General features: G+C 36.5%; 1 protein-coding gene across 2 annotated transcripts in view; it reads left to right on the top strand.

The window, feature by feature from the left end:
• macrod1 (mono-ADP ribosylhydrolase 1) overlaps positions 1 to 17,511 on the top strand; it is a 226,039-nt gene that overhangs the window by 177,468 nt on the left and 31,060 nt on the right. The window lies entirely within an intron of this gene.

Here is a 17,511-nt window from a genome sequence, read left to right as displayed (position 1 = left end):
ACAGTATCTCGGACCTGCCTGGTGTGTTTCTTGGTCTTCATGATGCTCTCTGCGCTTTGAACAGAACCCTGAGACTATCACAGAGCAGGTGCATTTATACGGAGACTTGATTACACACAGGTGTATTCTATTTATCATCATCAGTCATTTGGGACAACATTGGATCATTCAGAGATCCTCACTGAACTTCTGGAGTGAGTTTGCTGCACTGAAAGCAGCAAACTGCCGAATAATATTGCACGCCCCACTTTTCAGTTTTTGATTTGTTAAAAAAGTTTGACAAATCCAATAAATTTAATTCCACTTCACGATTGTGTCCCACTTGTTGTTGATTCTTCACAAAAAATTAGAATTTTATATCTTTGTGTTTGAAGCCTGAAATGTGGCAAGAGGTTGAAAAGTTCAAGGGGGCTGAGTACTTTCGCAAGGCACTGTATATACAGTACAGACCAAACGTTTGGACACACCTTCTCATTCAAAGAGTTGTCTTTATTTTCAGGACTATGAATATTGTAGCTTCACACTGAAGGCATCAAAACTATGAATTAACACATGTGGAATTATATACTGGACAAAAAAGTGTGAAACAACTGAAAATATGTCTTATATTCTAGGTTCTTCAAAGTAGCCACCTTTTGCTTTGATTACAGCTCCGCACACTCTTGGCATTCTGTTGTTGAGCTTCAAGAGGTAGTCACCTGAAATGGTTTTCCAACAGTTTTGAAGGAGTTCCCAGATATACTTAGCACTTGTTGGCCCTTTTGCCTTCACTCTGCGGTCCAGCTCACCCCAAACCATCTCGATTGGGTTCAGGTCCGGTGACTGTGGAGGCCAGGTCATCTGGCGCAGCAACCCATCACTCTCCTTCTTGGTCAAATAGCCCTTACACAGCCTGGAGGTGTGTTTGGGGTCATTGTCCTGTTGAAAAATAAATGATGGTCCAACTAAACGCAAACCGGATGAAATAGCATGCTGCTACAAGATGCTGTGGTAGCCATGCTGGTTCAGTATGCCTTCAATTTTGAATAAATCCCCAACAGTGTCACCAGCAAAGCACCCCCACACCATCACACCTCCTCCTCCATGCTTCACGGTGGGAACCAGGCATGTAGAGTCCATCCGTTCACCTCTTCTGCGCCGCACAAAGACACGGTGGTTGGAACCAAAGATCTCAAACTTGGACTCATCAGACCAAAGCACAGATTTCCACTGGTCTAATAAGTTCTTTAGCCCAAACAAGTCTCGTCTGCTTGTTGCCTGTCCTCACCAGTGGTTTCCTAGCAGCTATTTTACCATGAAGGCCTGATTCACACAGTCTCCTCTTAACAGTTGTTCTAGAGATGTGTCTGTTGCTAGAACTCTGTGTGGCATTGACCTGTTCTCTAATCTGAGCTGCTGTTAACCTGCGATTTTTGAGGCTGGTGACTCGGATGAACTTATCGTCCGCAGCAGAGGTGACTCTTGGTCTTCCTTTCCTGGGGCGGTCCTCATGTGAGCCAGTTTCTTTGTAGCGCTTGATGGTTTTTGCGACTGCACTTGGGGACACTTTCAAAGTTTTGCCAATTGTTCGGACTGACTGACCTTCATTTCTTAAAGTAATGATGACCACTCGTTTTTCTTTACTTAGCTGCTTTTTTCTTGCCATAATACAAATTCTAACAGTCTATTCAGTAGGGCTATCAGCTGTGTACTGTATCCACCTCCTGCACAACACAACTGATGGTCCCAACCCCATTTATAAGGCTTGAAATCCCACTTATTAAACCTGACAGGGCACACCTGTGAAGTGAAAACCATTTCAGATGACTACCTCTTGAAGCTCATCAACAGAATGCCAAGAGTGTGTGGAGCAGTAATCAAAGCAAAAGATGGCTACTTTGAAGAACACACTTTTTTGTCCAGTATACAATCCCACATGTGTTAATTCATAGTTTTGATGCCTTCAGTGTGAAGCTACAATATTCATAGTCATGAAAATAAAGACAACTTTTTGAATGAGAAGGTGTGTCCAAACGTTTGGTCTGTACTATATAGTATATATTTTCAGTTGTACATATTACTTCTGCAGAGTGTGTAACACTTCATCTATCATATCTGTATTTTGAGAGAAAATCTTCTTAAATGCCCTGTTTTTTTGTTTATCCTACTGTGGTGTATGTCAGTTAAGGGTTTTCATGTTGAAGAAGTGTTTGAAACAACTGAGATGTTACTATACAAACAGTTGGATATTCATTAATGTTTATATACTGAGAAATAAATATGTTGAGTTGAAAATTTATGAGATTTTATTATTAAACGAATTTACATTTATTACCACATAAACAAACAGAAACGTACCAAAAACTGGTACTGTTGAGTACAAACGTATAAAAATGTTTATGGAAGATGGGTAGTGTTGGACATGTTTCTTAGGCATGTGAAATAAAAATTTTTAAACAGAACCAGAAAGTAAGTAATTACATTTTTTCAATTATTCTGTCTTTTTAACTTGATTAACCACATATTTGTGGTATATCTATACATCTATTGTCATTTGTTTATTAAATTATGCTGCACATTTTTAGAACTAAGTTAAAACATAGCAAATTGAAAATAAAGGAGCCCTAAACGTTAATCCTGAGGTACACCACAGGTAATTGAAAAGTGATTGAAAAAATGTTAATTGTCCAGTTGTGATTTTAAACTAGATAGTAAAGTAGGCTGGTAATATAAGAAAACTACCATATATTTTTGTTTCTACTACAAAAAGCACTTAATAACTGGTGGGCAAGAAGAAATAATCACATTCAACACAACTGCTCAAAGCGTTGTGAGTATCTTGTTTAAAACGCAGAATTAGTTTTGTTTTTATCTTGCCTAAATGAAGACAAAAACATCTGAGCTTTAACTATAACATAACATCAGCTCTTTGTCTTATCGCCCTGCTGTTTGTTTTAATATCGCCTGTTATACCTTTAAATATGGAACTGTGCTATTTACAGCTGAATCTGACTTTGTTCACAACCACTATCAAGTCTTTTTATACTACCTGCTGGTGTTAATAAGTCCTGTTTGAAATGTTGCAATATGGGCTGGGAAATCTTGAGCAGAAACACAGACTGTTGTTTAAAATAGCAATTACAATTTACGCTAATCTGTTTTCACATATAGACATAAATATAGTTATTTTTGTGATTCAGTTTTTTCCGTCCACCCTTTTTGGCTTCACAGAAACATAGTGTGAAACAACAGGAAGAAACAGTTACTGCCAGAGACGTTTAAGTGATATAAAATCATAACTCTGAAATGCCTGTCTGATGGCAGAAAAGCAAACCAGTTCTCTAATTTTATGTAACTAGTTGCTATAATTGATCTGGTAAGATCACTGCATTGTGTGTGCTTTCAGAGCATGCAGCTGGGATTGTGTATAAGTCATGCATAGGTTAGGGACTGAAAGTACTGTAAGATCTAAAAGGGGCTTGTAAGTTTGGAAACGTTCACTAAAAAGCATGTAAGATACAAAAGAAAAAAGGCAACAAAATACCTAACTAGACTGAACCCTGTAAACATGCAAGAAAAACTAACACCTATTTTCTGTTATTGTACTGTCAAACATTTTGTCAAGATACTAATAAAACATTTATGTAACATTGTGGGAAAAGGAAAAGAAGAGAACTGAAACTGAATCACAAGTAATCAGTTTGATGCAAATGAATTCAGTCTCAAATATATTTCAGTCTCTGTTTTTCCGACTGCAAACTATGGAGGCAAATCGTTACCACATTTGCCAGTTCTGCCTGTCACTGCCACAAATTGAGCTCGGTCCTGCTGCAATTCAATCAATTTCTCGGCACGTTTGCAATGTAATGCAATGCAGACGTCCACAGCCCCCCTACTGAACAAGATGGGTAGCTCGGTCAGCAGGGAGCTGAGGAAGAGCGGCTGCTGACGTCACTCTGCTGCGCCCGCCGCTCGGAATGCTTTTTCGTTTTTGAGTTCTGGGCAGGACTTTGCGGGCAGACCACGAAAACGAAAAAGCAATGTCTGTTTTGTTTTCGTTTTGATTGTGGCGTAAAATGTGCAGTCGTGAAGAAGAAAATGCAAATAGGATGATTGATTACTAATTTTATTTATGGGTCAAATAATGCAGCCACATTCTTAAAATGAAAAAGCATTTCTGGAAATGCTTTTTCATTTTCAAATTTTACATTTCAAATTGAATTTTGGTATTTATTTGCTGGGGTACATTTTGAAAAATAAATCTCAAATGTCTTTTTCTTTTTCATTTTAATTAAGTGAAAGAATGAGCAGTCTTGAAGAAGAAAATTAAAATGCAAAGAGGATTATTGATTTCTAATTTCATTTATGAGTCAAACAATGCAGCCACATTCTTAAAATGAAAAAGCATTTCTGAAAATGCTTTTTCATTTGAAATATGGTAACGATTTGCTTCCATAGCAAACCAGATGAAGATTCTTCAGCAGTTTCTCACGTTTCACTCACTATGAGCTTTCCAGTTACAGTCTTCTTAATTAGGACACCCTATAAAAAGCCTGTAGGTTTGGACACATATTTAATATGATTTTGAACTAAACTTCAAGCAATGTAACCAAACAATTGAAACAGAAGAAAAGATGTTTTAAAACTTTTTGTAAAATTAAAAAAAAAAAAACAAAGTAATAAAAAAGCAATTTTCTTTGATGAATAAAATATGACACTCCCACATTTATTCCCTTTTAAAATGGTTAAAATGACACATATTAGCATCACACCAGGTGAACACGACAAAGGCGTTCCTCAGCATTTTGAAGGAGGTTTGCCCAGTGTAAACCTCAGACATTTTGGTTGGTTTGTGTCTGACTGTTGAAGTAAGAGTGAGCACCATCCTGAGATCAGAAGAGCTGTCTGAGAAGACTTTAACAGCTTATCAGTCTGGAAAAATGTCTCAAAAGAATTACATTTCAGCTATTCCACTGTGCAGAAGGTCTACAACTGAAGGACATTCAAAGCTCCCTGAGTATAACTGGGTTTGGTCCAAGCAAGGTCACCCTGACTGCAGACTGCAAGATGCTAAAAGAAGTCTCCAAAAACACTAAAATGACATGATGGGACCTACAGGAGGCTCTTGCTGCATTTGATCTGATGGTGCATATCTGTATAGTCAGAAAGAGACAAATTTACTTTTATTTGTAGGTATACAAGGAGGAATCCTTTACTCAGAAAAACATGAAGGCCAAACTAAGATTTGCCAGAGAGAATATAGACAAAGACTAGGACTTATGGAATAATGTTCTTTACTCAGATAAATGTAAATTGAATCCTTTGAACAACAGAACAGAAGACATGATGGCATAAACCAAATACAGCATTCCAGGGAAATAACTTCATACCAGGTGTGAAGCATGGAGGTGGAAATGTCATGGTTTGGACATGTTTTGCTGCAACAGGACAACTGTCCTTCAAAAAAATCAACTATGAATTTTATCGTGTATCAGTTGGAAAACATGGTGCCATCTGTAAAAAAAAAAAAAAAGAAAAAAGCAATGAATGCTGAATAACCAGACAATGATCCAAAACACATTGAGTCCTTGGCTGAGCCAATGAGACCCATCTTGAACTCATTGAGATGTTGTTGGGTGACTTGAAATGAGCTTTAAATGCTAGAAACACATCAAATATCTCAGCTGAAAGCAAAGAGTAGGGCAAACTCTCCTCAGACCGATACCTGAAGCTATTTTAGCCATAGGGGATAAGACTAGCTGTTGGGGGACAGGGTGTCCAAACATTCCCCCTAGGTAGAATACACATTTTTCTTTATATATTTTGTATGATTAAATCACTTGAATGAAATTTAAAATTAAACTTCAGTATCAACATTTCAGAAGAAATTCCTGAATATTTAATGTGTCCTAATTTATTTACATGGCTGTTATTTCCTTCTCTTGACTCCTTGTGAAACTGAACTAAACAGAGGTTATGTTCAAATTCAAAAAATCAAACACTAATAATTTAGTAATGACTTGTTTCCTAAAACAGTGAAAGTGTGTGATTCTGAGCAGTGGTTACTGTAGGAAGATTTAACTGATTGATGGGTAAACCCAGCATTTATCACAGGGGTCTGTTAAAATCTTTTAGCAGATTAAGCGCTGCTCCAGCACCGGGTACAAATGAATAGGTTCTTCATCACTCACTAAATGTCCTACATTGATTGTAGTTTCCTGGCAGGATTGTTTCATCGATACTCACAACTAAAACAATTTCTAACAAGATTTCCTAAAAAAGACTATTGGAGAAATGGAGAGAGGAAATATTTCTGGGTTGGCTTCTCAAAGTCTGACTTGGAAATAAGATGAGTAGGTATGTTTCAAGACATCCCAAACAGTGAGATGAATCGTCCAGCTTAATGGCCTCCAGGTCTCAGAGGGTTGGATTAAATGGCTTCCTCTGGACCTCTTTTGCGCTCCGACGTCTCCGCCTGTATGTGTGAGGGAGACACTGCTGTAATAATGTGTGTGTAATTTCTTTTAATGACTCATAATGTTTTTACATTATAAAATTGTGAAATGTGGCCCTTGAGAATTAAAATTTTTCCTGGGAAATAAGTTTTTATTAACTTTTTATAAGTTGAGTGATTTTGTTAACAAGTCATTTCCTGTTCTGAACACATATGCAGTACATACATGTTCATGTTTATTACTATTGCATTTCCATAGTTTCACAAAAACACAATCACAGATTTCTCTCAATGTTCCTGATATACTTTAGTGCTGAAGTATTTATGTGGAATTGAACATCTGGACATGGTATAATTGCAAACTTCAATGTATTTTCTGGAGTTTAAGTGATAGACGAAAACCAAGAAGAGCATAATTGTGAATTGGAAGAAAAAATATATTGTATAAATAAAAATCTTAAAAGTGTGTCATTTTTTGGAGTTTATACCTTGACCACCAGTGGTGTCTCCTACATATCTTGTGGCAAAAGCAGGACTTCCTATTGTTTAATTTCCACAGTGGCTACCATGACAGCCATATCTGTGGAGTGCAAAACTGATAGTGGATGGTGATTACTCAGTTTCCCACCCAAGCTGTCGATCTCTGCGGTCCCTACAGAGTTTCTGTGGGCTTCTTGGCTGCTCAGTTTAGGGTTGTGCCATACTCTTTTTATCTTCAGATGACCGATTAAACAGAGCTCTGTGAGTTGTGCAAAACCTTGGATATTGTTTTACAATCCAACCCTGTTTTAAACGTCTCCACATTCTCCTCCCTGACCTGTCTGCTGTGCTCCTTGGTCTTCATCATTCTGTTTGTTCACTAAGGTTCTCTAAAAAACCTCAGATGCCTTCACAAAACAGATAAATCCATACTGAGATTGAATATCACACAGGCGGATTCTATTTACTGATTTCTGAAGGCAATTGGTGTCCTAAATTTTATTTGGGGCATCAGGGTAAATGGCCAAGCTACTAAAGTATACCACATTTTTCATATTTGTATTTGTATTTATTTAGTATTAATCCTCCACTTCTCAATTATGCTTTACTGTGTGTAAGTCTATCAGATAAAATTCCACTAAAATGCATTAAAACTTGTGGTTCTCAAGTAACAGAATATGAAAAACAATCGATTGGTAAGAACACTTTTATTATATTATTATCTAAAATATATGATGGATTCAACTCTAAATTCTTCTAGATAGTTGATCAGAAGTGACTGCAGAGTCTAGTGCCCTATTTTTCTACAACACTGGGTCCTGGGTTCGACTCCCGGCAGGGGGTCTTCCTGTATGGAGTTGGCATGTTCTCCCTGTGCATGCGTGGGTTCTCACCGGGTTCTCCGGCTTCCTCCCACAGTCCAAAAACATGACTGTTGGGTTCTTTGGTCTCTCTAAATTGCCCTTAGTTGTGAATGGGTGTGTGCGTGGTTGTTTGTCCTGTCTGTCTGTGTTGCCCTGTGATGGATTGGCGACCTGTCCTGGGTGTACTCTGCCTCTCGCCCGTAGACCGCTGGACTTTTTATGAAGTTGCATTTGTTAGTATTGACCAGAGCTTTGAATTGTGGGTGACCCTATTATTCAATACATCTTTGCATGTATCTCACTAAGTTGCCTGCTTATTATAGTGTTTATATTAACCTTTTTCCCATTTCTGATTATAAATAAATTAAGGATAGCTGAATGCATTTGTTAGTGATTAAAAAACAATTTTTCAAGATATAAAAGTAATGCCTGGCTTTTCATTACCAGTGACCCATCACAGAAGTAGCACACATAATAGCAACTTGATAAGCAGTGCAGCATGGCAGAAGTATAGCCAATTATTTTCCAGTCAATATAGAGTATAAGGCTTTCTAACTTACAGGTGAGCTGCTTCTCTCTGCTTCTAACTGACCCATTGTTTTTCTCTACTACTCATTGGTTTGTAGTTTTAGGGACCAATTTAAACAGGACCTTTCTCCCTGTTGTCGAACAGTAGAATAATTGTGTCAAAATGCAGTGTACTAGCCGAGCAGTGGTGATAGGTTCTGGATCAATGAAGATGAAAGAAAACGCTTAAGTGGCAATTATAGAAACAAAAGCGGTTTATTGTTTTCAAAATAGAAAGAAAGGACAATAAAAAGATGAGGCAGGAATCCAAACAGTACCCATTTTTCTGGTCACTGCCTGATTTTCTTGCTGCATATTTTTTATGGGCTGTAGTTTCTTTTGAAAGAGCAGCTGTAGTGGTTACATTTCTGATTATAGCTTTCCCTACAACATAATTATTCATACATTCTTAGCTTTGAAAGTTGTTGCTTTTTTTGTCATCTTTCTTTTCTTTTGCTTGGTGGTTATTTATTTTTATTATTTTATTTTTTGTCTCTTAGGTTAAACTAATTTGTATTGGAACTTCAAATAGATAGGATATGTTAGGTTTGTCAAGGAAGTTTGTTAGTGTCTAAATTGCACTTAAAATCTTGTTGCTGCAGAATACAGTACAAACATTATGGTTGTTAAGTTAAACATGCAAAAAGATGCTTATCATTCAGAGGTTAATAAACAGAACTCAAATGAATTGCGTGACAATTTGTCTGCATTGCACAACTTGGGTGAGATGCATTGAGGAAATTCTCTCCCTTTCTGCCTTTTTTATTTTGTCAGGAGGATTAAAAGGATGTTATCGGTCACAAGTTTTTATTATGATATAAAGGTAGTAGATTATTATCATATAGACTAAATGTCAAAGATTTATAATCAGATTCCTTTGTATCTGTATCGTTAAAGGGATGCATCACCTTTCCATCTGCAGTATCACTTACACCTTTCTGACCTTTCTATTTCCTCCAGTCAGATGTTGTCTTTGACGTTTTTTAAAACAAATTCATTGGAAGGAAAGGACCTGGACCTCTATGGTAAATAAAACCCTAATTTAAAAAAAGAAAATATTTTTCGCTATCTCTTTGATTACTTCTGCACCTGCTGTTTTTGAGTCTGAAGAGAGGACTGAACTGCGACCTGAGGCTACAGCAAGGTGTAAAATGATCCCTTCTCCTGGACTTGATGGATGTATTTGTGTCATGAGGTATTTAGCACAATTTGTTTCATGGGTCCAGTGTCGAAACCTAAAAAAGGTGAACAGAAATTGGAGAAGATTGCTCTGCTTTGTGATTTTTTTTACCTCAAAGTATTTGAACTACTCCCTGCTGACCTTTGTGTTTCTTAGGTGGATCTCTTCACTAATTCTAATATAACATTGGCACAACACTGAACCAATATCACTGAGTTACTACTTCAGTCATTTTTTAAATCAAAGTTGCCAAAGCAACATCATCTTTGGTTTATTTTAAACTGTAGTTTGATGTAGAGTACTGATGTTATTGTGCAGCTTTATTTTTGTTGGCAGCAGTGTACTGTAATATTTGTTATGCTGCACGCTGTGGATTATGTTTTGTCACCGTATTGATGCAGAATCACCAATGTTTGCCCTGCAACTCCTGTACAGATTCTAGGAAACCAGAAAGATATCCACAATACCAACACTGGCATGTAAACAAATATTTCCCTTCTCTTAATTTTTCAAGCTGTTGTGGCTATTGCTTCTTCTGAATTAGTCTGAGTTATTATTTTACCTTTTGGTCTATATGCCACTTTTAAAACAAATACAGCATAAGTAGCAAGGAATCGACAGGTCACACAGGGTGGGTGTTTCATATAGTCTTTTTTTAAACCTAATATGAAAAAGGGCAACTTGAATATATTAAGCTAATACGAAGTGATAAATTTCATGATAAATATGTATATAAGTGAATCTGTCAGCTGTCTGTCCAAACAAATGAGACTGGTTCAGTGAATATCAGTGATGGCTTACTAAGTATTGGCTTTAAAACATAATTTCAGCTGCTGAGGGCATAAAAATTATACAAATGCTTTGTTAAACTGCTGTGAGTTGAAGCCAGGGACGTGATATTTATTTTAAGCTGGACTCGCATTAAATCCCTGAACTTTGATGTGGCTTTGTTTAAACATTAATTTCTCTATATTTATTGATTTTTCTGTTTGAATATAACACTAAATGTGAAGAACCGCTGTTGTTTAAGCAGAAATAAACTGAAAGTGTAGCCTCCACGGACAGAGATGTGGTTTCTTTATTCATCGCCGGTGGATAGAAATGGCCATAGCAACACAGTGTCTCTGTACCTGGATACTAACCGCTGCTGGCCAAAGACTGAGTGATAGAAAAGTGCTTTGCCCCTGCAGCACCTGGCTTTTATCCGTCAGCCTAATTTCAGTCACTCACACATTTCTCACACACGTAGTTTGTTACAAAGGACAGGTGGAAGGAGATGTAGCTCCCACCAGCTTCAGCTAAAGCTGAATCCCATTTCCTGTCTTATATTTGTCCATGATAATAATATTAGATGTAATATTTTAGAGTGCATCAGAACGTGCATTTTTGTTTTTTGCTAAGATCTTCTCCACTTGTTGACAGAAATTAGCAACCCTACCAATCAAAATAAATCAAAGTAGATCAAATAATGATAACGGTGACAATGGAATATTATTCATTTAGAAACACAGTTACCCAACCTTTTTTTTGCCTGTTAGGGCTAATTAATTGATATACCAACTGGATTTTGTGCCAGTCAAAATATCTTGAGCTAAAAATACTTAAAATTTGAAAGTCTATTAGCAGACAGACCTCATACCCTGTGATTATCCAGCACGCATCCAAGACTTTCCTCTTCCTCCTCCCCTATGGCCCAGAAGGGACACATCTGCTTCCAAGCTGCATGCAGAACATAGAGGTAGAAGGAACAGGGGAAATGGGAGTCTGCCTTATTCTGTCAATATCCTGCCTTGCCCCTTAACTTCCCTGTCCTTATAGACACCCAATAAACTCAAATTACTATAACTGTATTTTAAAGTATATGTATCCCCCCCAAAAATAATTTCATTGACATCTATGTGTTAACTTGTCCCTATGCAAGACACCGTACCCCCACTAACCATCAAACCGTTCTTTCTGAGTAATTCAGCAAATAAATATTTGACCATTTTGGAGCACTCATAGACCGCGTACGGAGCATCAAACCTTCATTCCAGGATTGTAAGGTGATTATTAGTTATGAAAAAAGACCATGGGACACCATGGTGAAAGTAGCTTTCTCTCTCCTTACACAGCAGCACACAATATATTTTATGCCTTTCATTCTTATTTCATAGGTGTTTCAGGACTTGAGGTTTCACAAACCGAGTTGATTTCTTCACATTTGGACCCAGTGTGAATCACATATTGAAACAAACCAACATAATGTGGCAAGATAGACAGTGTGGCAGCAGCTTTAATGTTTCCTCTGACTGCCTGATAAAATACAAAAAACACTTTTATACGATTGCAATTAAATGTTTTAATTCCACTTCGCAGCTGTGAAATATTAATATTGGTTAACCTTCTTAATCAAATATAGTAAATTACACAGCAATGCAGTGCACCAGCTCTCATCTTTGTATAAAGTGTTTTTTTCTGGTAGAACACAGTTGAACATAACATCATTTTTCTGTTTTTTATTATTTATTCTACTTCTTACATGCATCTTCTGGGATAATACCTTCTTCTTGTCTGGTCTTTCATATTTTAGCCTGTTTTTTCCCTTTCAACATGATGTCAGATTCAAAGAGAAACAAGCCTGTACATTATAAAGAATCTGCTACACTGATGATTTTTAAACTTTTGCCCTCAGACTTTTCTCCTTTCAAATATCTGTGTCTGTACAGGGGCTAAGCTGACGTGAGTCATTTGGAGTGGGCTTTGAAAATAACACCATTTACAGACATTATAGAGTAGATCTATGGTTGATGTAATTTCAGAGAGCCTAAATAAACTATTACAAGTCATGATTCGCCCTGACAGCCTTCTGATCTGAAGTGTAGCAAAAACAGCCAGCTGATAAAAAAAAAAAATTCCTGAAAGTGCACTCTCCTGAGCATCATCATCAAATACAACTCAATACCTGAGAATCTTTTCCTACACAGCGATCTGGGAAGTTTTACTTGTACAAAAGAAATATTTGGAAAAGGCTAAGGGTCTTTAACAACTTAGTGGGTGATTGATGTAAACATCTGTTTATCGACGTCCCAAGCTAACTTCAATACCTGTAATTGTTGCAAGACGAAGTCACAAAAAGTAGCCTTGAAATAATAAAATACCAATGATACATTATTAGGTGTTGCCAACTCTTTTTATGTTTTTTGTGTATATTTCGATAGGTGTCAAGTGTAACAAGTGTCAAGCCTGCAGCGACGTTTGTTTAACATATGCTGCATTAGTTTTTGTGGTTAAGGAAGAACACTAATATCAAAATTATTACATCAAAATACAACAAACTAGACCTAATAATTGTTGTGCAAATTAATATTTTAATGGATAAATGGTTTATTTATATCACATATATATTTCTTGATTTTTGTTAAGAATAATTGGCAGTTATACTGAAAGAATTGCATTGTAATACATCAAATAAGAGATTTGAATAGTTTTTGTGCAATCAACATGACCAAGACTTCTAACATGCTTAATATTCAATTCAATTGAGTTTATATATATATATATATATATATATATATATATATATATATATATATATAAGGCACTTTACAAAGTCAATTCAATCAAATCATACAGATTTCAAGTCACGTACATACATTCCAATTAATCCTAACTATCAAACAGTGCAGTCAGATTCAGTTTAATATTCAGTTTGGTTACAAGTTTTTTATCTAAGGGAAACCCAGCAGATTGCATCCAGTCAGTGACTCCTCCTGGATGAGCATGCATGTAGCGACAGTGGAGAGGAAAAACTCCCTTTTAACAGGAAGAAACCTCCAGCAGAACCAGGCTCAGTGTGAGCGGCCATCTGCCACGACCGACTGGGGGTTTGAGAGAACAGAGCAGAGACAAAAAAAAGAACTCACTGATCCAGGTGTACTTTATAGGAAAGAAAAGTGAAACAATTAATGGCAGTAACTCCTTTAGTGGCTTCATATAGGAGAGAAAGACAGATAAGCCCTGAGCCAGTTTTCAAGTCAGCTAAGCACAGATTTAGGTCAGATGTAGCTTCTACAAAGAGAAAAAACACAAAGAGAACATAGAGTTACAAGCTGAAATAACACCAAATAATGCAAAATTGGAGAGTAGTTTGAGAATGTAGCAGAGAGAGTGAAAGTGGTCATTATGTCCTCCAGCAGTCTAAGCCTATAGCAGCATAACTACAGAGATAGCTCAGGATAAACTAAGCCACTCTAACTATAAGCTTTATCAAAAAGGAAAGTTTTAAGCCTAGCCTTAAAAGTAGACAGGGTGTCTGCCTCATGGACTAAAACTGGGAGCTGGTTCCACAGGAGAGGAGCCTGATAACTAAAGGATCTGCCTCCCATTCTACTTCTAGAGACTCTAGGAACCACCAGTAAACCTGCAGTCTGAGAACGAAGTGCTCTGTTAGGAACATATGGAACAATCAGATCTCTGATGTATGATGGAGCTAGATCATTAAGGGCTTTATATGTGAGGAGGATAATTTTAAATTCAATTCTGGATTTAACAGGGAGCCAATGAAGGGAAGCTAAAATAAGAGAAATATGATCTCTCTTTTTAATTTTCATCAGAACTCTTGCTGCAGCATTTTGAATCAGCTGAAGGCTTTTAACTGCATTTTCTGGACATCCTGATAGTAAAGAATTACAATAGTCCAGCCTCGAAGTAACAAATGCATGGACTAGTTTTTCAGCATCACTCCTGGATAGGATATTTCTAATTTTAGCAATGTTCTGGGGATGAAAGAAGGAAATCCTAGAAACCTGTTTAATATGGGATTTAAATGACATGTCCTGGTCAAAAGTAACACCAAGGTTTTTTACTTTATTACCAGTGTTCAATATAATGCCATCCACAGATCAAGATCATTTATCTTAATCTGTGGATTATTTGTTCTACAACATGTTGTTTGGCCTTAAAAAGTCACTTCACCTAATAAGACACCTGTAATGGTTGGGATCTAATGTCAACTTGCTGGTAAACAATCTAGTGTTCATTTGGCTCAAACATTGATTGCAAATGATTATCTGTTTCTTTATTAGCATTGTATTTATCTACTTCATTGCAATAATTTACGTTATAATATAGAAATATGTATCAAGTGTTTTCACATATTTATGTTTTTATTTCTTGTGAGTTATCTGCACTTTAAGGTCTAGCTTTTCATTTCATTGTCCTAGAATGAAAAGTCTAATTATGATTTAAATTATGGAAAACAACATGCAGGACGAATATTTGGAGAGAGTAGTTACTGGTTTATTTAAAAATCAATCTGTTGAGGTCAGCAGTTGTACAGAAAACATAAACCCATAGTAAAACGATGCTTTTCCTACCTGAGAAAATGTATGCTTTTGTGCAATGAGTACACCTGATCTCCTTGATGACTGGGCTGCTAATTGAGATTATCTAAATAACCGTGACATGAACACTGCATCCCTCATCCTCAAATTGTTTCTTTCCATAACCCCATATCAAGTTGTTTCAAACTGAACAACACCGTTTTTGATGTGTTATTGAACGCCAAAGTGCTCAAAATTAAATAAATAAATGAAACATTATGAATAAGTATCTACATTAATAAATAATAGATAAACATATACATTCTCAGTGCCATATTATGAAATATATTTCATTTTCTTTTTAAAATCAGCTTTGTAATGTAAAATAATTTTCATAAAGAATTTTTACCTAATAATTGAAATTATTGTTGAAGCTATGTTTATGTAATTCCAACAGTGTTTTGTTTCAAAATGTAGCTTTTATTTGGCCTATTTATTTCATAATGCCACTTTTCAACTGAATGACTTGGTCTGTCAGTCAGGGGAAATGGGGTGGAACCAGTTTTTTGATTGGCTGCTTCTGTACCAAGACAGAAGCAATCCCACACTAAGTATCGAGTTAGGGCTGAAGGTCCAATTGAAATAGGGCTGGTGATGCACCTGTCTCCTCTGTTCTGAGGAGGGGAGCAGAGGTGCTATCAGTCACTGTTTCGGAGGCGGAATCATCCGATTCCCGCCCAGCATTAAAGATATCCAATGCATCTTCCAGTGAGCATCGGTCCACTATAGGGAATTTCCCTTTCTAGCGGGGAAAAGAAATGGCTGCGCGCATAGGGATAAACCCATTAGCGATAGCTTAACGGGCGAAGCCTATATGCAATAGAACTAATCCCTATGTAAGGTTCAGCCAATTAGGATGCAGGTCCAGCCTGTTGACACTAATTGGCTAGCAGTCATTCAGTTGAAAAGTGGCATTATAAAATAAATAGGCCGTGGGGAGAAATCACACTTATAAAATAAAAAGCCGGCTTTTTGAAATAAAAGATTAGCTTTAAAAAGCTGCTGGAATTATACAAAATTAGTAATAATATAAATTATTAGGTAAAAATTCAATATAAAAATTATTTTATATTATAAAGCTGATTTTGAATGGAAAATGAAATACATTTCATAATAATGAACTGAGAATTTAATAGGAAAGTAGGAGTGCCTCCTCCTACTTATTGTTACTCATTGTTCACTGTGTTGCCATTTAGTGCCTCCACCTCCATTTGCTATATTTCTTTTAGAAAAGTCTTTTTTGACCAACAAAACAGTCAAATTTCTGTTCACAAAATAAGCAGTTGCCTTCAGCGTTTCTTTTTGTATCAGAAAAGTCTGTCTGAAAACTGTTAGAATATTAGTACTGTAGTTTTTCTGGCTCTAGAATAGGATAAGGTATACACTTTAAAAAATGTTAAAGAAATGACATTTTTTGAGTAAAAGCTGCAGTAAATTACCTATGGTTAAACAAATTCAGGTGGGCATTGTTTCATATGTTTCAACCAAAGGAATCCCCTGCCTGAAAGGTTTAGACAGTTTAAACAGAGGACCCATTAAATTAGGTTGGACATAAGGTTACATCCTATACATTGTTAGACATGAGTAACAATTTTCCTCATAAAAAATGTCTTAATTTATAATATCGATGAACAGAGATGAGTGGAGTGATCAATTCCAGGTTGATGCTAATATAATGAAGCTGGGGAAGGAGAAAATTGCATCCCGGTTAAACCCCTGCATACAAACTTCAACTTTTTATTAGTTTATCATAAAGTGAAATAATATTGACATCTTACAAACATTTATCTCTTATTGTCAATAACCACTGTTTAGGAGAAAAATCTAGGAAGCCTCCAGGTATATCAGAAAAGTCATCGGTCCCGTTGTGTCTTTTGTTATCTCATACTAGACAGGGTAATATGTCTTAGCCTGATTGATTGTGTTGCTTCTTATTTCTCCTGAGGCTCTGAAGATCAGAAATCTTTAATCTCCAAATAGGAAGATGATTTATTTATTTTAGGCAAAGAAAAGACTTGTGCAAGTTGCAAAATGTTTTTCTGGAGGCTCCATGTGTCAGCCATGATCTGTGGTCAAAGACAACAATTATTTTGCCCTAAAGCATGGAAGAAAAATATTTTTTTGAGGTGAAAAATGGTCTTGGTTGTCTACATTTTTTCCTTTCTTTCTTTCTGTTTTTGTTTTTTTCTTTTAAGAGAGTGGGTCCAGCTTGGTCTTATGACAGCAGTGGATTTCACACTGGGAAGCAACATGCTGGGTCTTATCACAATGTGTGGTGGTAGCTAGGTACATGTGTTAAACCACATCTCTACGGCTCTCTTGCTCAGCATGTCGTCATGCGATTCTCTTCAAAACTCCCACCCACAAATACCCTCTTCAGTTCACTTCGATTCATTTACTCTTTACTGATTCATGTCATCACATTAGAAATATCATCTGAGAGACCTGAGAGAAAACTTGCCAATGAAATTACGTGGAGGAACACCAACATGATATCAAAACATAGAACAAAATCTTCTTCAGGTTTTAATTTTAGAAAGTGTTATCCTCCCATTCTGCATTAGGACCTTCTGTTGAATGTGGGGCGCAATGAACATCCAAAGATCAAAGAATAAAACTATGATC

The sequence above is a fragment of the Girardinichthys multiradiatus genome, chromosome 23, assembly GCF_021462225.1.
Source record: "Girardinichthys multiradiatus isolate DD_20200921_A chromosome 23, DD_fGirMul_XY1, whole genome shotgun sequence".
NCBI classification, from domain to species: domain Eukaryota; kingdom Metazoa; phylum Chordata; class Actinopteri; order Cyprinodontiformes; family Goodeidae; genus Girardinichthys; species Girardinichthys multiradiatus.
The sequence above is the reverse complement of the archived record's forward strand: the minus strand, read 5'-3'. Positions and strand labels throughout refer to the sequence as shown.